The following is a 22,410-nucleotide window of genomic DNA, read 5'->3' as shown; positions in this document are numbered from 1 at the left end:
TTACCTTGCCCGTGTAATTGTAACTCCTCTGTACGGTATTTTCACAATTAAAAATTATTAAAATATAATAATTTAATATGCTATAGTATTTTGAATTTTATAAATTGGCAACTGTTAATAGAAATGAATCATAGTCTCAAAAAAACTTCAAATTTCAGGAAAAATTGATGTTTTCCAAAGATCACCTTCCAAGATGAATGAATGAACAGAAAGAAAAACAGTAGTAGATATTATCAGTACTATAGTTGGAATCATGCAGGTCTATGCTTTATGAGGCTATTAATTCCTAGACTTTGTACCATGAAGAGTTTCATATGTCTCTTCCTCAGTTTGCTTTTCTAGAAAAGTAATATTGGTATTGGCTGTACTATGATGATAAGTTAAAAGTCTATAATACAGTGAGATTCTCCAAATAACTTTACATTGTTTATAGGAGAGTGATATTTAATTATTTCAAGTGGAAAATTATTCATTACAGAGACATTTTAAATGACAGAGTTGCAGTTTCCAATTAGGTATAGGCTGAATTTAGACTTGGCTTCCCTATCGTCTTTCTCAATAGCACTGTGGTAACTTTGTAGAACATTACTGTCAAATAAAAACCATAGAAAAAGTAGAAAAACCAAAGACAAAATCCCTTGTTACAAATGAGGTGAATAGGCTACATGAAGTCTATAGACCCTGGTCCTAATCAAATACCTAGTAAGTAAAATAAAACTAAAGCCTATTTCATCCTATTACAGAAACTCTGTCCATATTGCATGTTTTATCTTTATCGTTGTCAGACAGAAATATGAATGTAGCATTATAAGCCTTACATTGCAAAGGTTAGACTTAGTATTTTGCCCTTCCCTAGAGCACTAGTAGAACTATATAAAACCTAATGTCTTTTACATTTTCTTTCTCAATTTAAACTGCATTTGGTGATTAGAGCAGAGAATATTTGTGGATTTCTATGCTTTGAAGGAAATTTCTTACATAGATTATACTCTCAGATCAAACTAGCTTTGAAATTTTGTAAAAATAAAATCCTTTGAAGTGTTTTAGAAACAATGGCATGAAAGAAAAAAGACATTTAAATACATATCTTAGGGTTCATTTCCCTAACATCACCTTATCTGACTTTTTCTGCTTGATTCAGACATATACTAGTGGCTTTGTATGTCCCACCCCACAGTATAACCCCTGCTTTCACTGTATTTGATGTCAGTATACCTTGTGTGTGGGCGGGGGTGGAAGGGGAAAAACAAATCATTTAAATAGGGATACAGGTGTTTCCATTGCAACAATGAGATGTACAAGTCATCATGTTGAAAAATGAACTTGATAACTTTGGTTGGGGGGGTAGCAGGCAGGATTGGGGGGGCGGGGGGAGGATGGGAAGGAAGGGGAAGGGGAAACAAAGGAGGAGGCTACAATGCTTGATAAGAAATGTACTCATTATCTTGCCCATGTAATTGTAACCACTCTGTACATTATTTTCACAATAAAAAATAAAAATCCTTTGAATTTTTCCCATTTGGGGGCATTTACCCAAATGATCACAAAGAAGACAATACTAAAGCTACCAGCACAATTACGTTTATTGCAGCATTATTTACCATAGCTAAGATATGGAGCCAACCCAGCTGCCCCTCAGTAGATGAATGGATCAAGAAAATGTGGTATATATACACAATGGAATTCTATGCCTCCATCAGAAAGACTGACATTGCCCCATATGTTAGGAAATCGAAAGACTTGGAAAAAAATTATATGAAGTGAAGTAAGCCAGGCCCAAAGAATCATAGGTCCCATGATTTCCCTTATTTGCAATAACTAGTATATGTCTAAGACAAGCAGAAACGGTCAGATAAGTTGATGTTAGGCAAAGTGAACCCCAAGATAAAGACTCAAATGTTTTTTTTTTCTTGCTTGCTATTGTTTCTAACATATTTATAAGATGATTTCTTTGTTGCTTTGTATGTCCCTCCCCCTTGTTATAACCCCTGTTTTCACTGTATTTGATGTTGGTATAATTTGTGGAGGGGAAGGGAAAAAACAAATTGTTTAAATAGGGATACAGGTGGACCCATTGCAACAATGAGATGTACAAGTCTTTATGTCGAAAAACGAACTTTACAACTTTGGCCGGTGGGGGGGGGGGGGATGGGAAGAGATGGGAAAGGGAAACAAAACAGGAGGCAACAATGCTTGATAAGAAATGTATTCATTACCTTGCCCATGTAATTGTAACCCCTCTGTACAATATTTTCACAATAAAAATAAATAAAATAAAATGAAGTTCAATAAAATTTGATTTCATTGAGTTTCTAGACAGAGAAAATAGTGTTAAAAATCCAAAGGAGTTTTTGTAAATCTACAATACTCTGAAGAATTTGAAACGCTAATAATGTAAGTAAATTTGTATGAACATCCACTAATAAATTTCTGGTGAAAACAAAAAAAAATTAATGTGTTTTACTGGTAAAATAGAGAAAAAAGAATTGTTTATTTTTGTTTCTTCCTTCTTGTCCAAGAGAAAATGGAACTAATGAGCTTTGTAATCATTCATTTTTTTATGCTGACACTCTATCACTTGATAATCACCACCAGCTTATTATTATTTCTCAGTTAAATATAGGTGGGATGTCAAGGACTTTGCTTCAGTCCTCCAGATCTCAATCTCCTGAGTAGCTAGTATTACAGATATACACTACAGCACTTTGATGGTTAACAGAAGAAGGAGGAGGAGGAGGAGGAGGAGGAGGAGGAGGAGGAGGAGGAGGAGGAGGAGGAGGAGGAGGAGGAGGAGGAGGAGGAGGAGGAGGAGGAGGAGGAGGAGGAGGAGGAGGAGGAGGAGGAGGAGGAGGAGGAGGAGGAGGAGGAGGAGGAGGAGGAGGAGGAGGAGGAGGAAGAGAGAAGAAGAAGAGAGAGAAGATGGCAAAATACGGCTTTTTCTTTTCTATGTTTCCCTCTGTCTATGACACTAAATTATATTACACTAAAAGTTATTGTCATTTTTCTTACTTCAAATATTGCTTAGAAGAATCTGGAACTATCATTCCTCTATACTCAGAGAGTAAACACCTGCCTCAGATATAAAACATTCATAGACTAAAAGACATGGGATTTCTTCTTTGCCTTCTTTCCTTCCTTCCTTCCTTCCTTCCTTCCTTCCTTCCTTCCTTCCTTCCTTCCTTTCATTCTTCCTTCCTTCCTTCCTTCCTTGGGCTTGAACTCAGGACCTGGGGGCCGCCCCTGAGATTTTACATTCAATGCTCTACCACTCTACCACTTTGAGCCACAGCTCCATTTCCAGTTTTCTGGTGGTTAATTGGAGATGAGAGTCTCATCAACTTTCCTGAACCATATTCCTCATTTCTCAGCCTACTGAGTAGCTAAGAGGTAAAATACCCAGCTAGAAAAGAATTTTGAAGATGAAAACAAAGTAAAATGAAGGTACAACTTCAAGTACATTAAGTATAATATTTGGTCTCCAGCTCCAAGTTTAGTTAGGGGTTGTTTGATTAAATAAAATAACAGTGGATTTTTAAACACATATTTTTTGTCATTTCCAAAAATTGAACTCAGTGCCTCAAACCTCACTCCCATTATTTGAAAATGAATGATGTTCTACGATTTCATTAATTTCTCCATTCTAACTTTTGGCTGGATAATTGGAGATGAAGACTTACTGCCTAGGATGGCTTCACACTGTAATCATCTAAAGCTCAACATTCTGATTACCTCCCATTCTATGCATGAGCTGCAATTACCAGGTTCTGTATATTCTTCCAGCTGCTGCAAGAACACTTGAATGTGAGGTTCAAACACTAATACTGTGAGCCCAGTTTTCTAGGTTCATTTTTACTAATATTTAGCCAATGATTCTATGTTTATTTTTTCATTTTTCTTTTATGTTGGAGAATAAGGACTCAAATCACCTCTCAGTATACAAAATGCATTCTTAAAGGCCCTAGCATGTTTTCTGATATTTGCTATAATTTTATGTTTTCATAGCTTTCTTCTTTGGAAGATATATTCTTTCTTTTAGATTTTACTATAATGGCATTATTCATTATTTCTCCTTTAAAAAACCAAAGAATAAATACATTTCTTATTCTTTCCATATCCCTAGATGATGTTTCCTTAACAATGCAGAGTGACAGAGAAGAGATTCAATTATCCCAAACTCACGCTATTGAAAATCATGGAATTCATTAACTGTTTCTTATAAATAAAGAATCAAATACAATAAACCCAATAAATTATATATATATATATATATATGACACATACATCAGCATGAAAGAATTCACAGCTTCCCACACATATAGTAGACATCTTCCAGTGTTGCATTTGTAGATAAAGAATTCCATGCAAATAATCCTAATCCAAATTACAGTGAGGATCTTGTGAGTGATATAGATGCTAAATTCACATAAACAAATTACCTAGTAGTATTCTATCTCAGTAGATTCTTCTATAAGTTAGATTTGTGACCAAAGTATTATTTTTCTATAGTTTGGATATAAAGTGGGAATAGTAACTTATGTATTCTAATGGAATATTATCATGATAAGAAAAACAAATATATATATTTATTTAATATATATTTATATATACATCATATATAACATTTTATTGGTAAACCTCAATCGTATTTGATTTAAGTAAATATTACTATAAATGTGTAAATATGATTTTAAAGTAATTTACATTTTTAATATTTCCAACTTGGTGAATGTTACAGGTATCACAAATTATATATGTATATATATAAATATATACATATTTATTAGACAGGAAAGAGAGAGAGACAGTGACAGAGACACAGAGACAGAGATAGAGAGGTAAAGTGACACATATGTATATGCCTAGGTACTCCACAGACATAGAAACTCAGAGACATAGACTTTTGAAAACTACCTAGGATGGGTAATAACCAATAGTTTTTTTTCTGGTAGTTCCTGTTTGTTTTCCCAGCTATAGGAGGTAATATAAATAGAAACATCAAAGTTGAGTAAATTTTAAAGAAATATTTTATTTCAAAATTGAAACCAAGAAAAAAGGGGTTAGAACTTTGCTCAAGTGTTAGAGATCCAACCAGGAAAGGATGCACCATATAAATACATATTTTAGAACTGTTCAGTGCTGTTTTACAAGATATGGTTAATATAATTTCTGTCATTCCTATTCTTCTATGTTTCTGTTTTTTTCTGGGTACTTAAAAACTGTGCTCAAGAAGTCCTCCATGATCATCTGGTCTATAACAATAAAACCTTCCCTACAAACTATTTAGTGACTGCTGACTACTTTTACCTCAGAAATGTCATATAGTATTCATCTTTACTATTATCATATTGATATGATGTGTAAAATTATTATTTGTGTTTAAAAATGCTAAAATCAGAAGGGTTGCCATTACATAAGTCAGGCAAAATTCCATTTCCTTTTTGAAAATATTACCTCTTCTCTCACTTTATGCTAGTTTCCTCCTCACATCCCAGCCACAAGTTGTATAGTTCATTTCCAGTATAGTGTCCAGTCAGTACCATTGCTGCATCTTTTTGTCCCTTGCCCATCCATTTCTGTGCTTCCCATTCCACTCCTAAGTACATATAGAAAAAAGGCAAAAATAAAATGAAACAAAAACAACAACAAGAAAAAAATCTGTTGTTTCTACTTTCTATTTCATAAGAAGAAAAAGATTATGCTATCTATTTCTGGGTAAAATTATACACATGTGAAATTATTGCTAAAATAATTTGAGGATAAGAAAAGTAAAGTCTTTAATTTTATCAGTTAAGTTTAAGGCTCAAGAAACTGAGTCTTCCAACATCTCATACCTGATTAAAGATATATTGAAGGCTCCATGGCATCACAGGAAAAAAAACAAAAAACAAAAAAAGAATAGTGATTTCCTCATCATAAAGCAAATTGGCAGATTTTATTAATTGTGAAATGTACCAGTCTGTCTTAGCAATATCTAAATATTACAGCTATGTCTGTTAGAAAAGATATCATTGTTGTGTGTAGTGGACTGAAAATTATCCACTCAATAATGTCTCTCATCCCATTCCTAGAAGTGGCAAATGTTTTCTGACATTCAAAATAATGAAAATAACTTAAAGATTTTGAGAAGCTATGGTTACCTTTTATTTTACATGTGGACTCTCAATCCAATTACAAATGTTTTTCTGAGAGTAAGGCAGAAAGATATTGATAGACGCTAAGATAATGTGGCTTCAAATGCAGAGATAAGAGTGAGGAGGAAGTGGCGCTGAGGCTCAAGTGGTAGAGCGCTAGCCTTGAGCTGAAGAGCTGAGGGACAATGCCCGGGCCAAGCATTCTAGCCCCATGACCAACAATAACAAACAAACAAAAAAAAAAAAAAAAAAAAAAAAAAAGAGTGAGGAGGCTCCAACTCAAAGAAATCCCAGAGCCTAAGTAGCAGGAAAATATGAAATAAGTCTTTATATCAGTTTCCATATCCCTTGTTGCAATTTGATATAGAACTTCTAGGTTCCATGATTGAAAGAGAGTGAATATGTTTTTTTAAGCTATCAAGACTGAAGCAATATGTCATATTTTCCAAATAAATCTAACTGGGTATGGAAATGAAAGATTATTGTGTATGAGAATACTCACTTTCATTTTTAGTGTCTGTAAGTAATGTTATGTAAGTATGAAACAATTTACATGCCCCAGGCAATATTGAATTTCTGCCAATATGTTATTCCATTCTATCATAGAAGAAGACTTGATATATCAGATTCTCAAGGCAGAGGAGATAATTCAGTCAGAAATACGCGCTGGCCACAATTTTTCCAAGAGCATTAAGCAAATAAAGAATGAAGACAGAATCCTAGACTCTTCAAAGATTAGACTAAACAAATGTGATATAGCAATTTTCATTAAAATAGAAACATAAAACGGTGAGAGTAACATTTACAATTGGCAAATTTAGTCATTTGCTCATGTATGGGTAAGCTATAATTTAAAGGGATATAAATAAGGATTGAGGGGTTTAAAAACTATTAAATTTACTATGCTAAGTGGCATACCAGTCTTTATGATGTGTCTCATTCATAATATTCATCATGCCTGTTTGCAGGATGGGAAAACTATAATGAGAATTCTCACGAAGTGAATGAACAATATATAAAAATCAAAAGCAATGAGTAATATAGAAAATCAGCTTTTAAGAAATAAGAAATAAAATAACAAATCTAAATCTTTAACTTTATGAGCAAATAATTAAAATTATAATTAAGAAAGTAGGAAAAGTATATTGTCTAAAACACAGAATCTGGTCTAAGTATATAAAATATAAAATATTGGCGATTGTTATAATTAAGAAATTGCTAAATTATGTGTAAAAACTTTTGAGAAACTTAGAGAAAATAAGATATATTGAAAAGAGTTTAAATCAAACTAATTTTAAAAATAGAAATATTTATTTATTTATTTATTTTATTTTTAGTAAAATACTGTACATAGGGTTTACAATTACATGGGCAAGATAATGAGTACATTTATTATCAAACATTGGAGCCTCCTCCTTTGTTTACCCTTCACATCTCTTCCCAGCCTCCTCCCACCCCCCACCCAATTCTTCCCCCCACACACACACACACTAAAGATGTAAAGTTCGTTTTCAACATGACAACTTGTACTTCTCATTGTTGCAACGGGTCCACCTGAATCCTTAAACGACTTGTTTGTCCCCATCTCCTCCACATGTTATACTGACATCAAATATAGTGAAAGCGGGGGTTACACTGTGGGGGAGGGACATACAAAGCAACAAAGAAATAATCTTATAAATGCGTTAGAAACACATGCATGAAAGAAACGAAAACATTAAAATACATATTTAAGGGTTCATCTTCCTAACATCACATTATCTGACCTTTTCCGCTTGACTCATACCTATACTAGATATTGCAAATAAGGGAAACCATGGGACCTATGCTTCTTTGGGCCTGGCTTACTTCACTTAATATAATTTTTTCCAAACCTTTCCATTTCCTAACAAATGGGGAAATGTCATTCTTTCTGATGGAGGCATAGAATTCCATTGTGTATATATACCACATTTTCTTGATCCATTCATCTACTGAGGGGCATCTGGGTTGGTTCCATATCTTAGCTATGGTAAGTAATGCTGCAATAAACATAGTTGTGCTGGTAGCTTTAGTGTGGTCTCGTTTGTAAACATTTGGGTAAATGCCCAAAAGTGGGATTGCTGGATCATAGGGGAGATCTATGTGAAGTCTTTTGAGGAACCTCCATACTGCTTTCCAAAGTGATTGAACAAGTTTACATTCCCACCAACAATGAAGTAAGGTTCCTTTCTGTCCACATCCCCTCCAGCATCTGTTGTTGTTAGAGTTCTTGATTTTTGCTGTTCTAACTGGAGTGGGGTGATATCTCAATGTTGTTTTGATTTGCATTTCTTTTATGGCTAGGGATGTTGAACATTTCTTCATGTGTCTATTGGCCATCCTTCTTTCTTCTTCAGAGAAGCTTCTCTTTAAGTCTTTCGCCCACTTATTTATTGGGCAGTTGTTTCTTTGAGGATTTGTTGTTGGGTGGTTTAATTTTTTGAGTTCCAAGTATATTTTAGATATGAGACCCTTGTCCGTTGTATGGCTAGTAAAGATCTTCTCCCAATGGGTGGGCTTTCTATTGATCTTGCTAGCTATGTCATTTGCCCTGCAGAAGCTCTGCAACCTTATGCAATCCCATTTGTCCAACCTTTCTTTGATTTGTTGTGCTTCCGGGTCTCTATTAAGAAAATTTCGGCCTGAGCCAAGGAGACCTAGGGTTTCTCCTATTCCATCCTGTAATGTTTTCAGAGTGTCTGCTTTGAGTTCAAGGTCTTTGATCAATTTGGAGTTGATTCTGGTGCAGGGTGATATATAAGGATCTAGCTTTAGTTTTCTACATGTAGTTAACCAATTTTGCCAGCACCATTTACTGAAGAGGCTGTCTTTCTTCCATTCTATTGTTTTAGCTTCCTTATCGAAGATTAGATGGCTATAGGTCTGTAGGTTCATTTCTGGGTTTTCAATTCTATTCCATTGGTCCTGAGGTCTGTTCTTATGCCAATACCAAGCTGTTTTGATTACTATGGCTTTATAGTAGAGTTTGAAATTTGGTATTGATATTCCTCCAGCAGTGTTCTTTCAGTTGAGGCGCGTTTTTGCTATTCGGGGTCTTTTATTGTTCCATATGAATTTTTGGATTGCCTCCTCTATGTCCTTGAAGAATGAGGGTGGAATTTTGATAGGTATCACGTGGAATTTGTAGATAGCCTTGGGAAGTATTGCCATTTTCACGATGTTAATCTTGCCAATCCAGGAGCATGGGAGGTTTTGCCATTTTTTAAGTTCTGTGTTGATTTCCTTTTTCAAGATTTTAAAGTTTTCATCATAGAGGTCCTTCACTTCTTTGGTTAAGTTAATTCCTAGGTATTTTATTTTTTGTGGGGCTATTACAAATGGAGTTGCTTTCCTAATTTCAGCCACACTTTTCTCATTGTTGGCATAGAGAAAAGCCATTGATTTTTGGGGGTTAATTTTTTAACCTGCTACTTTGCCAAAGTTTTGAATCAGCTTGAGTAATTTGGGAGTGGAGTCTATGGGATTCTTTAAATACAAGATCATGTCATCTGCAAAGAGGGAGAGTTTTATTTCTTCTTTCCATATTTGGATCCCCTTTATGTCTGCATCTTGTCTTATTGCTGTAGCTAGGCATTCTAATACTAGATTGAAGAGAAGTGGAGAGAGTGGGAATCCTTGTCTTGTTCCTGAGGAAATGGCTTTAGTTTTTCACCTTTGAGTATAATGCTGGCTGTATGTTTGTCATATACAGCCTTTATTGTATTGAGGAATGTTCCATGGATTCCTAATTTTTCCAAAACCTTCATCATAAAGGGGTGTTGGATCTTGTCAAATGCTTTTTCTGCATCTGTTGAGATAACCATGTGGTTCTTATTCTTGCTCCTGTTGATGTGATGAATAATATTAATTGATTTGTGTATATTGAACCAGCTTTGCATCCCTGAAATGAATCCTGTTTGATCATGGTGTATGATTTTTGGATGAATTGTTGAAGTCGATTGGCCAAAATTTTGTTGAGAAGTTTTGCATCAATGTTCATCAAAGAAATGGGTCTGTAGTTCTCTTTCTTTGATGAGTCCCTGCCTGGTTTTGGGATGAGGGTTATGATGGCTTCATAGAATGTGTTCGGTAGTGAGCTTTCTCTTTCAATTTCATTGAAGAGTTGGAGGAGTATTGGTGTGAGCTCTGCTTTGAAGGCCTTGTAAAATTCCGCTGTAAAACCATCTGGTCCTGGACTTTTCTTAGCTGGGAGGTCTCTTATTGCTGTTTCTATTTCAATGCTTGATATTGGCCTGTTAAGCTGGTTTAAATCATCTTGGTTTAGTTTTGGCATGTGAATATTTGCTAGAAAAAGGTCCATTTCTGTCAAGTTCTCAAACTTATTAGCATAAAGTTTTGAGAAGTATTCTCTTATAATGTTCTGAATCTTGTTTGTTTCTGTGGTGATGTTTCCATTCTCATCTCTGAGTTTATTAATTTGGGTGTGTTCTCTCCTTTTTCTGATAAGGTTTGCTAAGGGTCTGTCAATTTTGTTAAGTTTTTCGAAGAACCAACTCTTTGTTTTGTTGATTCTTTCTATAGTTTTTTTGGATTCTAATTCATTTAATTCTGATTTAATTTTGATTATTTCTTTCCGTCTACTGGATTGGGGTTTATCTTGCTGCTCTTTTTCAAGGAGGTTTAGATGTGTCATTAAATTGTTAGTTTCCGATCTCTCCAATTTGTTGATGTAGGAGCTCAGAGCTATAAACTTGCCTCTGAGTACTGCCTTTGCTGTGTCCCAGAGGAGCTGGTAATTTGTGTGTTCATTTTTGTTGAATAGCATGAACATTTGAATTTCCTTTCTAATCTCTTCCATGACCCACTCATGATTCAACAGTGTGTTGTTCAGCCTCCATGTGATACCGGACTTTCTTTGGTGGCTTTTGGTGTTGAGTTCTAATTTTATTCCCTTGTGGTCAGAGAGAATGCAAGGTAAAACTTCAATGTTTCTGAATTTAGACAAGTTTGCTTTGTGGCCTAAAATGTGGTCTATTTTAGAAAACGTTCCATGTGCTGCTGAGAAGAACGTGTATTCTGATGCTGCTGGGTGAAATGTTCGGTAAATGTCTGTTAAGACTAGTTGATCTATGCAGCTGTTTAGATCTGCGGTTTCTCTGTTGAGTTTTTGCCGAGTTGATCTATCTAGTGGGGAGAGTGGTGTGTTAAAATCCCCAACAATTAATGTCTTTGGGTCTATGTGGGATTTGAGGGAAAGTAGTGTTTCTTTGATAAATTTGGGTGCTCCATTGTTTGGCGAATAGATATTTAGAATTGTAATATCCTCCTGAAGGAGAGATCCTTTAATTAGTATGTAGCGACCTTCTTTATCTCTTCTCATGAATTTTAATTTGAAGTGTATTTTATCTGATATTAAGATTGCAACTCCCGCCTGTTTATGAGGGCCATTTGCTTGGTAGATTTTGTTCCAGCCTTTAACATTGAAAAGGTGTTTGTTTTTACAGGCAAGATGTGACTCCTGCAGGCAGCAGATAGAAGGGTCTTGTTTTTTAATCCAACTAGACAGTCTATGTCGCTTAATTGGAGAGTTCAGTCCGTTAACGTTAAGAGATAGGACTGAGAGGTATTTGGGAGTTCCTGCCATGTTATCCACCTTCTTGGGGCCTGCAAAAACTGGGTTCTTCCTAAGGTTCTTGGAGTCTCAGTTTGGGTGCAGTTTCTTGGCCTTTGTTGCAGTCTTGTTGGTTTTCCATGTGTAGCACATCTTTAAGAATCTTTTGTAAGGCTGGTTTGGTGGAGATGTATTGTTTCAATTTTTCTTTGCTATGGAAGGTTTTTATTTGGCCTTCAGTTGTGAAGGAGAGTTTAGCTGGGTACAGTATTCTTGGTTGATAGTTGTTTGTTTTTAGGGCATGGCATATGTCATTCCAGGCTCTTCTTGCTTTGATTGTCTCTGCTGAGAAATCTGAGGTATTTCTAGTTGGTTTCCCTTTATAGGTGATTAACCTTTTCTCCTTGACAGCTTTAAGGATCTTTTCCTTGGTCTGGGTTGATCCTGTGTGGATTATAATGTGATGGTGGGATGTCCTATTCTGGTCTGGTCTATTTGGGGTTCTAAAAGCTTCTTGTCTCTGAATAGGCCTATCTTTTTGTATGTTTGGGAAGTTCTCTGCTAGGATCCTGTTAAACAAATTTCCTAGACCATTAACTTCTGTTTCTAGGTGCTCCTCTACACCCATTATCCTTAGATTGGGCCTTCTGATGGTGTCTTCCAGGTGTTGGATAGACCTATCATATTTCTTGGACTTGTCTTGGATGGTTGTATGTTCTTTCTCTATAATATCTAGGCTGTCTTCAATCCCTGAGATTCGATCTTCTGCATGGTCTATCTGCTGTCAAGACTCTCTACTTTGTTTTTTAGCTCTTTTCCTTCTAATTGGTCAGCTTTGATGGCTTCAAGTTCTTTGTTGAAGCTCTGTTTTAGGTCTTGTATGAATTTCTTTACTTCCTTAATTTGGTGTTCAGTGTTTGTTCTCAAATCACTTAGTTGATTGGTTATAGTTTCTTTGGACTCCCATTCCTTCTGTTGGGTTCCATTCAGCATTCCTTTGTGGTCTCCCTGACTTCCTTCAGCTCTTTGTTAATGGATTCCATGAATGCCTTTAGTGATCTTTGTGTATTCTCTACCTGGTCTCTCAATTCCTGAATTACTCTTTGATTAGTTTCCTCCTGTCTGTGGGATTCCTGCAGTTCTCTTTCTTGCCGTTCGTGGGATTCCTGCAGTTCTCTTTGAGTGTTCTCTGCCTGCTCACGCCATTCCTCCCTTTCTCTTTGAGTATTCTCAAGTTGTTCATGCAAATCCTGTATCAGTTTTTGAGTAGCTTCCTCACGCTTATGATATTCCTGTATAAACTTCTGGGATGCCTCCTCTCTCTCCCTATCATGCTCATACAGAGTCCTTTGTACATTGTCAAACTTCTCATTTATCATGTTTGCTAGTAGTGTTTGTAGAGCTATTTGGGAACTGTCCTCTGGGTTATTCTTTATCTGTTCTAATCCCTGATTATCAAGATTGGGAACTGAGATACCCAAATTTGCCATTTTTCTTGTGTTTTTCCGGCTTACTCTGCCCATTTGAGATGAAGATTGCACCAGTTTTGTGCTAGAACACTATCTTAAGGCAACCATCAACCAAAGTTTGTGTTTGTACAGTCAATAGTCTACAGATACAATCTAGTTCAACAGATACATCTATTCAACATCAAACATCTATATGTTAAAGGACTTTGAACCACAGAAAAGAATTTGGAAAACCAGAAATTATTAGGATTAGGGAGAGATGTGGGTAAAAAATAGGAATAGATTGGTGTGGGGAGGCACAGGGAGAGTTATCTATGTCCTAATCACAATGCAGGAAATGGGTTGGGTAGGATGCAAGTAGAGAGAGAGAGAAAAAGAAGAGACGGAAAGGGGAATGAAAGGACACCAGAAAAAAAATAGAAACGTAAAAATTAATGTTATTATAGAGATTAAAACACCGTCTATTTAGAGAGGGATGTGAATATGTTGAGAGAAGGGGAGGGACATAGAGGAGATGTGAAAAACTTTAAGGATGGGAAAGGGAGAAGAAAAGATCAGAAGTTCAGTAGAGCTAGACAAAAAACAAAAAGATAATTAAGAAAGAAAGAAAAAGAGAAAGAAGACAAGAAAAGAAAGGAAAACGCTCATTCACATATTCTTAAAATAAAAATTATAAGATGAGAAAAAAAAAGTTACTGGAAAACAATTATTTTTTCCCAAGAGGCAAAAATTAAAGATTAATAAAAGTTTTAGAAGGGGAAAAATATATATATATATATAAGGTAACAAAAAACAAACAAAAAAAGAAAAGAAGAAGAAGAAAAAATAAAAAGAAAAAAAGTCTTTTGATTTTTTTTGGGGGGGGAGGGGTGGGAAGAATCCTGTATCTCCCTTTTGTCTGTAACCAGTCTCTTGTTGGATTCTCTGGTCAGCTTGAGGTCCTGTGGCTTGATTGGTTTCTTAAGTCGGTTTGTTGGAAGAGGCAGAAAAATGCTCTGCTTTGCCCAAGATTTTGAGATCCCCCTCCCAGGTTAGTTTTCTGGGAGGGTGATCTGCTTTGAGAATCACAAAAGAGGGGGATGTGGTGATGAGGCTAGGTTCTGGGTAGAGCTGAGGCCTTTCAACAAACAGTAGCTTTTCCCTGGGGCTATTTTGTGATAAAGCTCACAGCGCCCAGCCTGGAGCCATTCTCAGGGTTTCTGTTTTTCAATTGATTGTGGTGGCTGCTAGAGGGAAGGGCAGCCTCTGGCTCTGGTTACCCAGTGAGGCAAGGCACTCCAATGGCTGGCGCCTGAGCTGGGTGACTTTTCCCTGGATGGAGCTGAGTCTGGCAGGTCACTTCACCGTTAAGTTCTTGTGACCTGCTAAATGACTCGTTTTATTCCAAGGCCTGAGCTGGAGGTAGCAGCTCCTCTGAGCTTTGTCGGTATCCAAGATGGAGATCACCGGTGCTGGGGGGGGAGCGGTGGCCTTCCCTCCTCTGCTCCCTGAGAAGGAGTGAGGTCGTCGGGCTTGTACTCACACCGAGTCTTGGATCCTGGGTCGTCTCTGGTCTGCAAACAGCAGGATGAAGATGTCCGCTCCTTGTCAGTTCTTGTTGGTATTGAGTAGTATCCGCTCGTCTGCTGCGTCTGGCTCCTTTGTCCTGGACTCTCTGTGTCTCAGGTATGACCCCGCGGCGGTGGTTGCCGCCGCGACCCTGCCGCCGCAGCGGCAGCTGATGTGTTTCCTTGGCTTCCCCTCTCTTGACTAACTCTCTGTCCTGTGATGGCACACTTGGTGTGATTCTCTGGCTTAGGACTGTTGACTGGAACTCTAAAACTGCTTTCTATGGGAGAGCTTGTTCAGATTCCAGCTTCTCCTCTGCCATCTTCCTGATTTATCTATCTGACCTTTTCTGCTTGACTCATGCATATTCTAGATACTGCAAATAAAACTACCCTGGTCAGGAAACATCTGTAAGACTCTTGTCTCTAATTAAACTAAAAACAAAAAACAAAAAACAAAAAACTCACAATCAACCAAACACACAAAAACCTCTAAGTGGTGCTGTGTCTCAAGTGGTAGATCTCAAGCCTTGAGAAATATAGCTCAGGGACAAAACTCATACCTTAAAATCAAGCTCCATGTCTGGCAAGAAAGAAAGAGAGAAAGAGAGACAGAAAGATAGACAGAAAGAGACAGAAAGAAAAAAGAAAGAAAAGGAAAGAAAGAAAGAAAGAGGGAGGGAGGGAAGGAAGGAAGGGAGGAAAGCTGACCTGGGAAACTATGAGAACCAATAACTGCCAAAATGATAAACCCAGCAAAGCTAGCATTCACATTCGATGGAGAAACTAAAATTTTTTAAAGTAATGAAAAACTAATTGAATTCATAAGCAATAAGCCAGCATTGCAACGAATATTAAGAGGGGGACACAACCTGAAGAAAGCAATCAAGAACAGGGATCCTTATCAGACAGGTATTACTAGAAGTCCAACTTAGTAAGCACAGGAGGAAGGGAAAGAAGAAAAACGTAGGAAAACAGGAATTGACAGGAAACACAATGCATCCTTCAGGAGACCCACCTCACAGCAAAACATAAAAACAAACTCAGAGTAAGGGGTTGGAGAAAGATCTACCAGGCAAATGCCCCCCCCCCGCAAGAAAGCAGGAGTAGCTATCCTTATATCTCACAAAATAAACTCTTCATTAAAATCTATACAAAAAGACAAGGAAGGACACTATATATCAATACAGGGAATAATCCAAGGAAAAGATATTACCATTATCAACTTATACTCCTCAAATATTGGAGCATGAAGCAAATACTCTCAAACTTACAGAATAAAATAGATACAAATACTATAATACTAGGAGACTTTAATTCCCCACTCTCACCAAAGGACATGTCTACCAACCAGAGGATTGGCAAAGAAGCTACCGAATTAAGAGAGGACATATTTCAACTGACATCTACCAAGTTTTTTACCCCAAAACAACACAGTACATGTTTTTCTAAGCATCTCATGGAACTTTCTCCAAAATAGACCATATCATAGTTCATACAAGTTATTTAAGCAAATACAAGGGGATTGACATAATCCCCTGTATCCTATTCGACCACAGTGGAATCAAGCTAGTTCTAAATAACAAAGCATACCATAGAAATTACTCAAATACATGGAAATTGAACAGCACACTTCTATGCAACACCTGGGTAACAGAAGAAATTAAAAAGTTTCTACAATTCAATGAAAAGGAGGACACATCTCAAAGAAACTTGTGGGACACAGCAAACGCAGTCCTGAGGGCCAAATTATCTCCCTCAGTGTTCACATCAAGAAACAGACCAAGTAAATAATCCCATGCTGAAATTAAAACTGCTAGAAAACCATAAAAAATGGAACCTAAAGTTACTAGATGGAGCCAAATAAACAAATTAAGACCTGAGATCAGTGACATAGAGACTAAGCAAACTAAAATTATTAAAACCAAAAACTGGTTTGGGAAAAATAAATAAAACTGATGGACCTTTGCCAAGATTAATTTTAAAAAAGGAGAGGAAATACAAATCAACAAGATCCAGGATGCCACATTAAAATCACAACAAATACCCAAGACATCTAAACAATTATAAAGAATTGTTTCCAGAAACTATACTAAAGAAAGCAAACCTAGCAGAAATGGATGTATTTTTAGAGAAATACAACTTGCCCAAACTGAGCAAAGAAGAAATAAATCAATTAAATAAGCCAATATCTTAAAATGAGATACAGAAAGCAATCAGAATTCTTCCAACAAGGAAAAGCCCAGGACCAGATGGATTCACTATGGAATTCTATAAAACTTTTAAAGAGGAATTAATACCCATACTATTGAGACTTTTCCAAGAAATAGAGAGAGCTATCCCAAACTCACTCTATGATGCCAATATCACACACATCCCCAAACCAGGCAAGACCCAACAAACAAATAAAACTAGAGACCAATCTCTTTGAACACAGTTGAAAAGATCCTTAACAAAAGTCTAGCCAACAGAATCTAGAAACACATAAACAACAACAACAACAAACAAAAAACATTCATTACAACCAAGTAGGCTTCATCCCAGAGATGCAGGGATGGTTTAATATACATAAATCAATAAATATAATCGATCACATCAACAGATCCTAGGTCAAGAACCACATTACTATCTCCATTGATGGAGAAAAAGCTTCTGATAAGATACAACATTCATTCATGTTAAAGCTCTAGAGAAACTATGGATAGAAGGGCCATTCCTTAAACAATAAAAGCCTTATACGACAGACCAATAGCCAATATTATACTTAATGGGGAAAAACTACAAACAATTCTCCTAAAATCCGGAACAAAGCAAGGATGCTACTTTCTCCACTCCTCTTCAATATAATTCTGGAATCCTAAGCCAGAGCAATAATGCAATAAAAAGACATTAAAGTGATCTGCATAGGGAAGGAAGAAGTTAAACTATCCCCTTTTGCAGAAGACATGATACTATATTTCCATGATCCCAAAAATCTCCACCTCCAAATTCTTAGAACTTATAAACCACTTTGGCAAAGTAGCAGGATACAATATCAACCCACAAAAATCAGTTGTCTTCATGTACACTAGCATTGTACAAGCAGAAAGAGAAATTAAGGAAACAAGCCCATTCACAATAACCCCCCAAACATAAAATTTTCAGGAATTACCCTAACCAAAGATGTAAAGAACTATTTAAGGAAAACTATAAAAACTTAAAGAAAGAAATTACATAGGAGACCTGGAAATGGAAAGACCTTTCATGTTCTTTGATAGGCAGCCTTAATATAGTGAAAGTGACCATACTGCCAAATTACTATACAAATTCAATGCAATTTTTATTAAAATCCCAATGACGTACATTACTGAAATAGAGAAAACAGTCTAAAAATTCATATGGATTAACAAAAGACATAGAATAGCCAATGCAATTCTACAAACAAAAGACAACCATGGGAGGGATCTCAATGCCAGACGTCAAACTCTATTATAGATCCACAACAGACAGCTTGGTACTGGTACAAAAACAGATCCAAAGACCAATGGAATAGAATAGAAGATTCAAAAATAAAACCACACACCTATAGTCAGATGATATTTGACAAAGAAACCAAAAACATACAGTGGAGAAGCACAACCTCTTCAACTACTGGTGCTGGGAAAACTGTCCACATGAAGAAAACTAAAAGTGGACCCAGCCTGTCATCATGCACTAACATCAACTCAAAATGGATTAAAGGCCTTAACATCAAGCCTGAATCTCTGAAACTACTGCAGGACAGAACAAGAGAGACGCCTGAACTTATAGGCACAAGCAGAAACTTCCTGAACAGAGTTCCAGGGTCACAACAAATTGGAGAGACTCGAAATTGAGACTATCTTAAAATAAAAAGTTTCTGCACAGTTAAAGACATAGCAATAAAACTAGAATGACAGCCAACTAACTGGGAAAAAATATTTACCACAATATATCAGACAAGGGGTTAATATCTAGTATTTACAGGGAACTCAAGAAACTAATCCCTCTCAAACCCAACAAACCAATTACTTTAGTAATTGGTTTAGTTTTGGCAAGGAAACTAAAGAGAGTTTTCTCAGAAAAAGGGATAAAAATGGCAAAGAAAAACATGAGAAAATGTTCATAATCCCTAGTTGTAAAAGAAATGCAAATAAAGACAACCCTGCGATACCATTTTACCCCAGTCAGAATGTCCCACATCCTAAAGTCAGCCAAAGACAAATGCTGGAGGGGATGCAGAGAAAGAGGAACCCTATTACACTACTGGTGGGAATGTACACTTATACAACCACTTTGGAAAGCAGTCTGGAGAATCCTCAGAAAGCTAAATATTGACCTCCCCTATGACCCAGACATACCACTCCTAGGCATCTATCCAGAACAACAGTAACCAGTATACAAGAACACATGCATCTCCATGTTTATTGCAGCACTGTTAATAATAGCCAGGATATGGAAACAACCCAGATGCCCCACTACAGATGAATGGATCCAAAAATTGTGGTACCTATATATACAATGGAATATAATGCAGCCATTAGAAAGGACAAAATAATGGTATTCACAGGGAAATGGATGGAAGTAGAAGAAATCATGTTGAATGTGGTAAGCCAAGAGCAAAGAGAGAAATGGCACAAGGTCTCCCTGATAAGTGGATGTTAAAACCAAAATGTAGGGTGATACGACAAAGCAAAGAAAACTCAAGAAACAAAGGACCTCCACACATCTGGTTGAATCATTACTAAATGATGCCATGTTGCTGATCACATATATGGTATATATGTGCACATCGCAGGGAAACTAGGAGGAGGACACAGAACTTGAGGGAAACAGGTGAAAACATACAACAGTGGGACCAATCTACTGCACTGGACATTGATCAAAACTAACTAAGCAACTCAATGGCAGTGATGGGAGGGAGGGGATGAGTGGGGAAGAGGGAACAGCTGACACTAAGCAAAAGCAAAGAAGTGTACATATCACCCAATGTGGAAGAAATAACTATATAGTCAAAGCTCATAGAACTCATAAACTGTATAGATCATGATAGAAAATTTTGCCCCATGAAGGTTAGAATGTGTTTGTGACTTTAACTACTATCCCACAATACTGTGAGATTTGTGAAATTATGTAATCGCTTCATCATAATAAAGAATTTGCAGATAGAAAGAAAGAAAGAAAGAAAGAAAGAAAGAAAGAAAGAAAGAAAGAAAGAAAGAAAAAGAAAGAAAAAGAAAGAAAGAAAGAAAGAAAGAAACAAGGAAGGAAGGAAGGAAGGAAGGAAGGGAGAAAGAGAGAGAAGGAAAGAGATATAGAAAGAGAAAGAAGAGACAATATGTAATTACTGCACATGACTACACTGGTGGCTCAGGGCCAGCTTGCTGCTTTGTGCGGTGATTTTACAGTGATTCTCATGGAGCGAATGAATGGAGGAATGAATCATCACAGCACAAATTGTAAAAACAACAACAAAATAAATATATTTCAAATTCTATATGCTCCATCGTTTATCTATTTTTTTTATTGTCAATGTGCTATTTAGAGGGGTTCCAGTTACATAGGTAAGGTAATAAGTATATGTCCTGTCAAACTTGTTTCCCCTTCCCTCATTTTTCTCCTAGATTCCCTCCCCCCCCATCCCCTTCCTCAAGTTGTACAGATTATTTCCGACATACTGTCTTGGGAATATTGTTGTTCCGTTGGTTCCACTCCTTGTCCTTTGTCTCACCATTCTGTGGTTCCCCTTCCATTCCCTAATTTAGATAAACATGCATACAATACCAGTGTACCAAAATCAAATAAAGTTGACAACTGGGCATTAAGCAAATGGGGAAGAACATTTGTCATTCTTAGTCTAAATAAACATTTAATGTCGCATCTTTTCTCTTTCTTATCGTTTATATGCCCCAATTCCACAACATTGGAGAGCTCCAAGATTTAAAATCCAAGATTTAAGAATCAATAGTAATCCAAAATTGGGATGAGTGAGATGCATGATTTTCTTTTTTTAATATGGAGGAATGATAATACAGAGTGGAAGGTAAGGTGGAAGACATAACATGATGCCTGAACAAAAGATATTCTGTCAGACAAGACTGACTATATTTAGTATTTATGAACAGCCTTCCTTGTTTATACAAAATTGTCACTCATCACTAATATGTTCATATCTAGGTTTGAGGACTATTCTCCAAAAGTTCTTTGTATTTGCAATCCAGTTCACATGATTACTTGAATGGCTTAATTAACATTTGTTTGCAAGGTAAATTTGGCTTTTTATATTGTCATACAGAATCAGATTTGCCTTCTTCAATTCTGAATAATTTTCATTTGCATTTCATTCCTTGCTTTTAATACTTGTTTATTTTATTTCATTTTTAAATACATATTAATGCTTTTTCTCAATAAAAAATTATCTAGCCTTTTGTGGATGGCAAATCAGTGTACAGGAAAGCAAATCAGTGTTCCGTAGTGAAATCTAGCCTTTACTATAAAGCAAACAGAATAAATAAAAGACCTGGAATTCAATTTGTTAAGTGGGCAAGCTATATTAGGACGGATCCAGCCAGGCACTCGAGGCTCACGCCTGTAATCCTAGCTACTCAGGAGGCTAAGATCTGAGAATTGCAGTTCAAAGCCAGCCTGGGCAGAAAAATCCAAGAGATGATTATCTGCAAATAACCATCAGAAAACTGCAAGTGGCACTGTGGTAAGGTGTTTGCCTTAAATTGAAGAGTTTAGGGATAGTGCCCAGGCCTCCAGAGTTCAAGCCCCAGGACTACTGCCACCACCACCACCAACAAAGCCAAACCTAGTTCATTGGCATTGCACTCATTATCATGAAGTATCAAATATTGGACACTCTAGGAATTAGTGGGGGCATTACTTCAGACTGACACAGAAACTATCTTCCCAAGTGTTCTTTTGATTAATCATTTTGCTCTATGTAGTGCTTCAATAGGATTAATTTCTTGATACTTAACATTTATGCATATTCATGAGGCAATTCATTTGATACATGTGTATGATTTATAATAGAAAAGAAGTTAGTATTTCCATCTCTTGAAACACTGATAAATGTTGAATGGCTGAAATTTTCTACTCTTCCAGTTATTTTGAAACAATACAAAGCAATGTTTTGATCAATAACTTGCTATATAAAATAAAAAATAAAATATAAAAAATAAAATAAGATCTACCGCTCTCATTATGCTTTTTCTGTTTTTCAGATTATTGATGACTCTTAATATTTATTTTCACCTATTTATTGGATACTTGTATGTCCTCTTTTGAGAACAGTCTATGTACATATTTAGCCCAGTTTTGATATTATTATTGGCCTTTTGGTATTTAGCTTTTGAGTTCTAAGTAATCTGGACAGTAAATTCTTTTTTTTTTTTTTTTTGGTGGGCCGTGGGACTTGAACTCTTCAGCTCAAGGCAAGTTTGCTACCACTTGAGCCCCAGCACCACTTCCGGTTTTCTGCTGATTTATTGGAGATAAGAGTTTCAAGGGTTTTCCTGCCCGGGCTGGCTTTGAACTTTGATCCTCAGATCTCAGACTCCAAAGTAGCTAGGATTACAGGTGTGAGGGTAAATTCTTTTTTGATAAATAGATTTCAAATATATTCTCTCCTTCTAGAGATTGCATTTGAATCCTTTTGATTTTTT

This window comes from Dipodomys merriami, unplaced genomic scaffold (genome assembly GCF_024711535.1).
Source record: "Dipodomys merriami isolate MVZ:Mamm:240054 unplaced genomic scaffold, mDipMer1.0.p SCAF_24, whole genome shotgun sequence".
Taxonomy (NCBI): Eukaryota; Metazoa; Chordata; class Mammalia; order Rodentia; family Heteromyidae; genus Dipodomys; species Dipodomys merriami.
The sequence above is the reverse complement of the archived record's forward strand: the minus strand, read 5'-3'. Positions refer to the sequence as shown.